Below are 11,340 nucleotides of genomic sequence, written 5' to 3'. Positions count from 1 at the left end.
AGGTGGAGTTTGCAGTGAGCAGAGATCCTGCCACTGCACTCCAGCCTGGGCAACAGAGTGAGATTCCTTCTCAAGGAAAAAAAAAAAATTAAAAAATTAAAAAACATGAGTTCTAAAAACTGTATTAAATTTCTGGAAATCGAATATGTTATCAGTTATAGTGTCATATGCCACAGAAATAAGTAGATTTCTATGTGAGCTGTGTCTTTACCATAATAAACCTAATAAAAATCTCATTAGATTTTTAACCATGGTCATTTTAAATCTTTGTCATTCCCAGACAGTTGCTTTGATTCTTCCTCGAAGTATTTACAGTCAGCTACAGTCCAAAATTGCTTTTTCTTCGAGGAGATATATGGAAAAGACTCTGACAATGACTATTGAGTACAAGTTTCTGATAACTTCAAGATCATACCACTGGACTCTCTGAGAACTTTCAAAATTTTATCACCTTCATGAAATTCAAGACGAAGAAAAAAAACTCAGTTATATTGGACTTAATAATCAAAAGGATAATATTCTTATAATTCTTTATTTGAAAATAATTCTTTGCAATTCTTTGAATGTTTTATTCTCCAGATTTATGAACTTTCACTTTTAAGCTCTTTATACTTTACAGCAATTTGATAAAGTATACTTCTGTAAACAAAAATCGAAACATTTGCTTTTGTCCCCAATCTGAGTGCCCCAGAGTTGGGAAACTATTCATGAGTATTCATATGCTTATGGTAATAACGTTATTTGCACAAGTTCAGTAAGAATCTACTCTCTTTATAACAGGACACATTTGAAAACATTGGTTATATTACCAAGGCTTTGACTGGGATATTCTGTTTGAGAATATACATAGAATAAACCCATAGGGAATGCAGGGAAAGTCTGAAATTGGCCTTGATTTGGCTTCCTAGTCTCAAGAGGTTTTTGGAAGCTTAATCTGAGAGTCTTATAAAACTTCTAACACAGCAAAGTTTAAAAAGATCCTCTATGGTCCATTGCTACTCTTGCTGAACTTAGGTAAAAAATCTAGGCAAGTTTCATGAGAGTCAACCTATTTTGCAAACAATTCATCCTACTGGAATTATCTTTGGTAAAAATACAGACTCCTATATAGAGAAAAATTATGTTGAAAAGAAAAACTGTAGTACACTTGTTACCAGACTGAACCACTGTTCATTATCTTTGAGCATTTATAATCTACTGGTAGACTGGACTGGACCCTGAATTCTTTTAGTTCTTCCAATTAAATTTTCTCTAATGAAATCAATAAGAACAAGAACAGCTCTGTTACTGAAGTCATATAAGCTAGAGGTGGACAACTCAATGTAAATTTCATGGGAAAACACCTCATGTCTGAGGTGTGGGCCACTCAGAGCTCACCAAATGTTCAACGCCATAACTTAGAGACACTTAAACTGCAAAGCACGACAACAAGTTGATGACTGTACACTGTGGACAGCTTTTCTCAGGATGTCAGAACAAGACTGTCGATCATGATGAGACTCTTACCTCTCTTAATTTGTTCTTGCTTATGCCTGTCTCCTTTGCTTCCCAGAATAATGCTGTACTTAGGATTTCACAAGGAGTAGCTTCTGAGAGTAAGTTAACAGTGTCAGATATATCATGTCAACCACATTATTATTTTTTTAAGATGGAGTTTCTCTCTTGTTGCCCAAGCTGGAGTAAATCTTGGCTCACCACAACCTCTGCCTCCTGGATTCAAGTGAATCTCCTGTGCCAGCCTCCCTAGTAGCTGGGATTATAGGCATGCGCCACGACATCAGGCTAATTTTGTATTTTTAGTAGAGACCAGGTTTCTACATATTGGTCAGGCTGGTCTCGAGCTCCCGACCTCAGGGGATCCGCACGCCTTGGATTCCCAAAGTGCTGGGGTTACAGGTATGAGCCACCGCACCTGGCCCACACATTTTTACATAACAAGAAATCCTTTAGTCCACCCAAAGGCTGACATTAGCTGCATCTTTAACACAACTTTTCCCTCAAATATATGGAGTTTTTTTAAGGCTTCTACTTGTATACTTGCCTATTCTTCTCATTCCCTGTTTTAATTTAATGTAGACATGCAATTCTAGAAAATAGAATTGCTCTCTACCAGCTAAACGGGGGGCAGCCTGTGCAGTTTCTGATACTTCTTGTTGCACATGAATAAATACATCAAGTATTGTAGAGACTCAGTTGTAAAAATCAACAAATGTGCTGCCTGGTTAAAATGACTAGACTCTTCTGGCTTCTTCTTTGATCTATTCTATTGTAGTTGGTTTGCATCTTCCGTAAGGTGCATATTCCAAACTCTTGATATTTTCATCCTGATAGTCATAATGGTAGTCTCCCTCCTGAGGTGCAATCTACAGATATTTTTATTTGTGTGCAAATATTTGTGTGCAGCCATCCTTCAAATATCAAATTGTTTCTCTTGGGCTGGAATTCGAAAACCCAAAGAAATGTGTGGTTTATGGGCCGGGTGCAGTGGCTCACGTCTGTCATCCCAGCACTTTCAGAGGCCATGGCAGGTGGATCACAAGGTCAAGAATTTGAGGCCAGCCTCGTCAATATGGTGAAACCCTGTCTCTACTAAAAATACAAAAATTATCCGGGTGTGGTGGTGTGCACATGTAGTCTTGTAGGGAGACCCCCCTGAAACCATTGCTATGGAAGAAAAGATGAAACGCTCCTGATTGTTGTAAATTCAAAATTGCATGCAGGATTGTGTAAAGACAATGCCAGGATGGGCTGCCAGAATGAGCCAACAGCACGTGATGTACTTCCCCCTGTAGGGAGCCTATAAATGGACGTTTAGTCAGGGAGGTTTCACATCACCAAATTCCTATCCCAGAAAAGTAGATGTTCATAGTTCTGGGAATGGAATGCAACCCTTGTGGAGAGCCTATAAATGGACACATGAAGGGCGTATGTTCATATGGATAAGATAGGGTTATAAATACCCTTATCTTCCCACGGCTCCTCTAGGTCTCTTCAGGGTTTAGGCATACTCCCTTCTGAGAATTTTTTGGTTTAACTGGTTGTCTAGCTTCACGTCCTGTTTCTGTTGATTATTTGGAACCAGCTTTTCCTGCAACTGTTACTGCTGAATAATGTCTTGCTAATCATAGGATATGGATAGACTGTGTTTTTGTTTTAAGGCTCTGTTAGAAATTACTGATGCACACACTATGTTGTAAATTCTTATCTCTGTACACTGTACTTCTGCATACTGATGTTATGTTAAAGAATCACTTCATCTCCATGTGACCATCTCACCTCATAATCAAATGACCCTAAATCTCTCAGTAACCTACCCCCGCCTTCACTAAACTTAATAATCAACGCTGGTTTATCCAGTGCATTGGCGGCATCGCAGGACCAGAAGGCAATGCCCCCCCTGGACCCACTTTCACTATCGTGGGTGTGTCTTTTATTTCTTGACCTCCCAATCCACCTGCGAACAAAGAAAGAGGCCTGTTGCACTGTGGGCTGCTGGCCACATCCTACAATATAATCCCAGCGACTTGGGATGCTGAGGTGGGACAATCACTTGAATCCGGAAGATGGAGGCTGCAGTGAGCCGAATTCATGCCACTGCAATCCAGCCTGCGCCACAGAGTGAGATTTGATTTAAAAAAAAGAAAAGGGGAGGTGGCACCAAGATAGCTGAAAAGGAACAGCACCAGCCTCCAGCTCCCAGCGCGAGCAACACAGAAGTCGGGTGATTTCTGCATTTCCAACAGAGGTACCAGGTTTATCTCACTGGGGCATCTTGGACAGTGGGTGCAGAACAGTGGATGCAGCCCAACGAATGACAGCGGAATCAGGGTGAGGCATCACTTCACCAGGGAAGTGCAAGGGGGAAGGGAATTCCCTTTCCTAGCCAAGGGAAACTGTGACACACAACACTTGGAAAATCAGGTCACTCCCACCCTAGTACTGTGCTTTACCAAGGGTCTTAGCAAACAGCACATCAGGAGATTATATCCCACACCTGGCTCAGAGGGTCCCATGCCCATAGAGGCTCCCTCATTGCTAGCACAGCAGTCTGAGATCTAACTGCAAGGCGGCAGCGAGGCTGGGGGAGGGGCCCCTGCCATTGCTGAGGTTTAAGTAGGTAAACAAAGTGGCCATGAAGTTTGAACTGGGTGGAGACCACCGCAGCTCAAGGAGGCCTGCCTGCCTCTGTAGACTCCACTCCTGGGGACAGGGCATAGCCAACAAAAGGCAGCAGAAACCTCTGCAGATGTAAATGTCCCTGTCTGACAGCTTTGAAGAGAGTAGTGGTTCTTCCAGCATGGAGTTTGGGATCTGAGAACGGACAGACTGCCTGCTCAAGTGGGTCCCTGACCCCTGAGTAGCCTAATTGGGAGACATCCCCACTAGGGGCAGACTGACACCCCACACCTCACAAGGCCGGGTATACCTCTGAGACAAAGCTTCCAGAGGAATGATCAGACAGCAACACTCGCTGTTCAGCAATATTCACTCTTCTGCAGCTTCCGCTGCTGATACCCAGGCAAAAAGGGTCTGGAGTGGATCTCAAGGAAACTCCAACAGACCTGCAGCTGAGGGTCCTGACTGTTAGAAGGAAAACTAGCAAAGAGAAAGGACATCCACACCAAAACCCCATCTGTACGTCACCATTATCAAGGACCAAAGGTAGATAAAACAACAAAGATGGCGAAAAAGCAGTGCAGAAAAGCTGAAAATTCTAAAAATCGGAGTGCCTCTCCCCCTCCAAAGGAACATAGCTCCTCACTAGCAATGGAACAAAGCTGGACAGAGAATGACTTTGACGAGTTGAGAGAAGACGACTTCAATCAAACTTCTCTGAGCTAAAGGAGGAAGTACGAACCCAGTGCAAAGAAACTAAAAACCTTGAAAAAAGATTTGACAAATGGCTAACTAGAATAACCAATGTAGAGAAGTCCTTAAATGACCTGATAGAAATGAAAACCATGAAACGAGAACTACGTGACAAATGCACAAGCTTCAGTAACCAACTCGATCAATTGGTAGAAAGGGTATCAGTGATTGAAGATCAAATGAATGAAAATAAGTGAGAAGAGAAGTTCAGAGAAAAAGGAGTATAAATAAATGAACAAAGCCTCCGGGAAATTTGGGACTATGTGAAACCCCCAAATCTATATCTGATTGGTGTACCTGAAAGTGACAGGGAGAAAGGAACGAAGTTGGAAAACACTCTGCAGGATATTATCCAGGAGAACTTCCTCAACCTAGCAAGGCAGGCCAACATTCATATTCAGGAAATACAGAGAATGCCACAAAGATACTCCTTGAGAAGAGCAACTCCAAGACACATAATTGTCAGATTCACCAAAGTTGAAATGAAGGAAACAATGTTAAGGGCAGCCAGAGAGGAAGGTCGGGTTACCCACAAAGGGAAGCCATCAGACTAAGAACGGATCTCTCAGCAGAAACTCTACAAGCCAGAAGAGAGTGGGGGCCAATATTCAACATTCTTAAAGAAAAGAATTTTCATCCCAGAATTTCATATTCAGCCAAACTCTGCTTCATAAGTGAAGGATAAATAAAATCCTTTACAGACGAGCAAATGCTGAGAGATTGTGTCACCACCAGGCCTGCCCTACAAGAGCTCCTGAAGGAAGCACTAAACATGGAAAGGAACAATCGGTACCAGCCACTGCAAAAACATGCCAAAATGTAAAGGCTGTCAATGCTAGGAAGAAACTGCATCAACTAACGAGCAAAATAACCATACAACATCATACTGACAGGATCAAGTTCACATATAACAACATTAACCTTAAATGTAAATGGACTAAATGGTCCAATTAAAAGACACAGACTGGCAAATTGGATAAAGAGTCAAGAGCCATCAGCCTGCTGTATTCAGGAGACCCATCTCACGTGCAGAGACACACATTGGCTCAAAATAAAAGGATGCAGGAAGATCTACCAAGCAAATGGAAAACAAAAAAAGGCAGGGTTTGCAATCCTAGTCTCTGATAAAACAGACTTTAAACCAACAAAGATCAAAAGAGATAAAGAAGGCATTACCTAATGGTAAAGGGATCAATCCAACAACAAGAGCTAACTATCCTAAATACATATGCACCCAATACAGGAGCACCCAGATGCATACAGCAAGCCCTTAGAGACTTACAAAGAGACTTGGACTCTCACACAATAATAATGGGAGATTTTAAAACCCCACGGTCAACATTAGACAGATCAACGAGACAGAAAATTAACATGGATATCCAGGAATTGAACTCAACTCTGCACCAAGCAGACCTAATAGACATCTACAGAACTCTCCACCACAAATCAACAGAATATACATTCTTCTCACCACCACATCATACTTATTCCAATATTGACCACATAGTTGGAAGTAAAGCACTCCTCAGCAAATGTAAAAGAACAGAAATTATAACAAACTGTCTCTCAGACCACAGTGCAATCAAACTAGATCTCCGGATTAAGAAACTCACTCAAAACCACAAAACTACATGGAAACTGAATAATTTGCTACTGAATGACTACTGGATACATAATGTAATGAAGACTGAAATAAAGATATTGTTTGAAACCAATGAAAACAAAGATACAACATTCCAGAATCTCTGACACATTTAAAGCAGTGTGTAGAGGGAACTTTCTAGCACTAAATGCCCATAAGAGAAAGTAGGAAAGATCCAAAATTGACACCCAGAGATAGACCAATGGAGCAGAACAGAGCCCTCAGAAATAATACCACACATCTACAATCATCTGACCTTTGACAATCCTGACAAAAACAAGAAATGGGGAATGGATTCCCTATTTAATAAATGGTGCTGGGAAAACTGGCTAGCCATAAGTAGAAAGCTGAAACTGGATCCCTTCCTTACAACTTATACAAAAATTAATTGAAATGGATTAATGACTTAAATGTTAGACCTAAAAAAAACAAAAAACCCTAGAAGAAAACCTGGGCAATACCATTCAGGACATAGGCATGTGCAAGGACTACATGTCTGAAACACCAAAAGCAATGGCAACAAAAGCCAAAATTGACAAATGGGATCTAATTAAACTAAAGCGCTTCTGCATAGCAAAAGAAACTACCATCAGAGTGAACAGGCAACCTACAGAATGGGAGAAGATTTTTGCAATCTACTCATCTAACAAAGGGCTAATATCCAGAACCTACAAAGAACTCAAACAAATTTACAGGAAAAAGCAAACAACCCCATCAAAAAGTGGGCAAAGGATATGAACAGACACTTCTCAAAAGAAGACATTTATGCAGCGAACAGACACATGAAGAAATGCTCATCATCACTGGCCATTAGAGAAATGCAAATCAAAACCCCAATGAGATACCAACTCACACCAGTTAAAGTGGTGAACATGAAAAAGTCAGGAAACAACAGGTGCTGGAGAGGATGTGGAGAAACAGGAACACTTTTACACTGCTGGTGGGACTGTAAACTAGTTCAACTATTGTGGAAGACAATCTGGCAATTCCTCAAGGATCTAGAACTAGAAATATCATTTGACCCAGCCATCCCATTACTGGGTATATACTCAAAGGATTATAAGTCATGCTACTATAATGACACATGCACTCGTATGTTTATGGTGGCACTATTCACAATAGCAAAGACTTGGAACCAACCCAAATGTCCATTAATGACAGACTGGATTAAGAAAATGTGGCACATATACACCATGGAATACTATGCAGCCATAAAAAAGGATGAGTTCACGTCCTTTGCAGTGACATGGGTGAAGTTGCAAACCATCATTTGGAACAAACTATCACAAAGACAGAAAACCAGACACCGCATGTTATCACTCATAGGTGGGAACTGAACAATGAGGACAATTGGACACAGGACGGGGAACATCACGCACTGGAGTCTGTTGTGGGGTGGGGGAAGTGGGGAGAGAAAGCATTAGTAGATATACATAATGTAAATGAGGAGTTAAGGGGTGCAGCACACCAACATGGCACATGTACACATATGTAACAAACCTGGATGTTGTGCACATGTACCGTAGAACATAAAGAATGAAAAAAAAGTTTTAAAGACAAAGGGAATTAAAAAAAAGGAAAAGAAGAGAATTGATGGAAGCCCAAAACTACGGTTATTGAGACTAATGCTAATTCTTTAAGTTTTGATCATATTCTCACATAAGTGAGAGTACAGACACTTCAAAATAGAGCCTCACACGCTGGATGTTACATATTCCCACTGAAATTTTAAGGAAGCAGATAGCTCTCAAAGCAGATCATATTTTCCTGTAAATAGAAGATTCCAGTCTACCTGAGTGAGCATAATCAGGAAGTCCCCTCTGCTTTAACTTTTACCAAAATAAGTGACCTGAAGTACTCTGATGTTAACCAATCAATTTATTTCTATGGCTTTGTTGACTGATCCGCATTTGACAAAACCCACTGTTTTGTAATTGTATTGCCCAGGGGGAGTCATCACTGTATCCGTAGAGGGGAGCTGCCCCAAATCATAAATGACAAATGAAACCCAATTATATCTATAACTAAATTTGTTGAAATTTTGTCTTGTCACACATGTTCACAGAAAGCAATGGCCAGTGGAGCCTCTCAGCCTGCATCATTCTCACTCTGACTCTCCTGCCTTTCTCTTTCACTTACAAGGACCTTTATGATGACATTGGGAGAAACCCAGATAACCCAGAATAAGCTTTCCATCTGAAGACATTCAACTGCATCACCGTTGAACAGTGTTTTTCCAAGAAAAGTAAATGCATGTGTTCCAAGGGTTAGAATGGGAATTTTTTTTTTTCTTTTGAGACAGAGTTTCACTCATGTTGCCCCAGCTGGAATGCACTGGGGTGATCTCAGCTCACTGCAACCTCCATCTCCCAGGTTCAAATGATTCTCCTGCCTCAGCCTCCCAAGTAGCTGGGATTACAGGTGCCCGACACCATGCCCAGCTAATTTTTGCATTTTTAGTAGAAACAGGTTTCACCATGTTGGCAAGGCTGGTCTCGAACTCCTGACCTCATGATTTGCCTATCTCAGCCTTCCAAAGTGCTGGGATTACAGGCATGAGCCACCGCACCCAGCCCAGATGTGGACTTTTTTTTTTTTTTTTTTTTTTTTCGCGACGGAGTCTCGCTCAGTCGCCCAGGCTGGAGTGCAGAGGCGCGATCTCGGCTCACTGCAAGCTCCGCCTCCCGGGTTCCCGCCATTCTCCTGCCTCAGCCTCCCAAGTCGCTGGGACTACAGGCGCCCGCCACCGCACCCAGCTAATTTTTTGTATTCTTTAGTGGAGACGGGGTTTCACTGTGTTAGCCAGGATGGTCTCTGTCTCCTGACCTCGTGATCCGCCCGTCTCGGCCTCCCAAAGTGCTGGGATTACAGGCTTGAGCCACCGCGCCCAGCCCTAGATGTGGATATTTTTAAGAGGCCATTATTCTGCCTCATACAGGTCACTTTCATAAATATTACCCACAACAAAAATAGGTTTTGCCTTCCTTCCATGTCTCACTTTTCTGTCTGCACAAACCACAGGGAAACATACTAGCTCTGCTATGAAGTGGCTGGATGACCCTAGGTTCCTCATTTGACCTCCCTCAGCCTCTTTCCTCATCTGCAGTGTAAGGCTGACTCTCACTGCATCAGAAAATGACAGTGGAAGAGTAAATTAACATGTGTAAGACATTAGTCACAGAGCCTAGTACCTGATGAGCCCTGGGTAAACATTCCTTTCAGTCCTTTCCTTTCACCATCCCATTTTTCTTGCCCTCACTCATCTTTTCCTTCAACTCCTTTCCCTTCAATAACTTTCTCAGTCTATCCTGCGAATTAAAGACGCCACACTACCCATTCTCTCATGACTCTTACAGTGTGTTCTTGTGACAGAGTCTGCTATCCACTCAAGGCAATGGTATTATGTATATGGAGAGGTCTGTTTGCAACAAGAAATCCTTTTTATGTTCACTCAAAATTTATACACGATTTGTCTTAACTTACACATACCAGTCTCAAATCTACCCTGTTATTTCATACATGCACTTCATTATTTTATTCTTCAGCATTTCTTCTTATACCCTAAAAATTAGGATAATACAAAAACAAAAATAATGGCCTGGGCCGGAAGAGGGTATTCTTTTAGCAAGATGAATGCTATCTGCAAGGCAGCCCTGAAGCCCATTTCTGGGCTTGGCTTACATCAAGGCGATTCGACTCTAGGACACATTCTTAGATTCCCAGAAGATAATGATTGTCATGGAAGCTACACTCACTCTGAGTATTCCTACTGTTGGATAAAGAAATGTTCACATAATGTTGTGCATGAGTTACTTCACCTATATTCTTCTACTCCTGGAAGTAAAGCTTCCCCACTAACCAGCTTCATCTCCAGCTGGCCTGCCTGGACCCTGACTGGAACGTACCTCCACACTCTGCATGACCAGGGTGGCACTTTTGCCTATTCCCATAATTATAATAGCTTACACACTCATGCAGCACTCACTATGCACCAGGCACTATCCTAAGAGCTTTTCATGTAGCTACAGTCCTGACCAAAAAAATCCAAAGTGCCACCAACCCCATTTTTACAGATTAAAAAAAAAAACAAAACTGTGACAGAGAAGTATGTGTCCACTGTCACCTAACTCAATAATTTAACCTCATCCTCCACTTCATCTGGTAAGAGGATACTCTAAGATTTACAAGGTCTCCTGAATGACATCCACCTTCAAAAATGATTTTTGTCCCATTTGCTTTCAGGATTTGAAGGCCAGCATTTTGTTTTCTGTCTCATCCTTCACTTATGCACCTGTTCCCTAACACTATACTCACAACTGCACAGCCCTGCATAAAAGCTAGCTTTTAGAAACCTCAATCTGTTTTGGGAAAAAGGAAGGCCAGGTTCCAAGTCTCACAAAAAGTCATTGTTAATTCGATTGTCAACTATTTGCATGTCCATTCTCTGGCCATAAACAAGTGCAGTAGAAACAGAAAGTGTAATGAGAGGAAAGTAGGATGAGGGTGAATTTCTAGATAGACACACAGGGAAAAGATTCCAAATCCAGAAAAATTCATAAAATGCACCCAGGGAGTTTTGCTTTGAGCAATGACAGCCTCACCTGCCACGTTCCACGGTGTTGGCCTCTTACTTCCTTCTCAACTTGCCCTTACTGGTCTTGCTTTCTTAGAGCAATACAAACAACGGGGGGGCTGGGGTCAGATCAGAGCACACAGCACTGAGTGGTAGGTTTGAGAAAGGCAGAAATGGAAGAAGAGTGTTTGACTCATGAAGACCTCACTCACCTAGGTACATATCACCTATGCAGACAATAGATTACTGAAAGGCT

This window comes from Rhinopithecus roxellana, chromosome 12 (assembly GCF_007565055.1).
Source record: "Rhinopithecus roxellana isolate Shanxi Qingling chromosome 12, ASM756505v1, whole genome shotgun sequence".
Classification (NCBI taxonomy): domain Eukaryota; kingdom Metazoa; phylum Chordata; class Mammalia; order Primates; family Cercopithecidae; genus Rhinopithecus; species Rhinopithecus roxellana.
The sequence above is the reverse complement of the archived record's forward strand: the minus strand, read 5'-3'. Positions refer to the sequence as shown.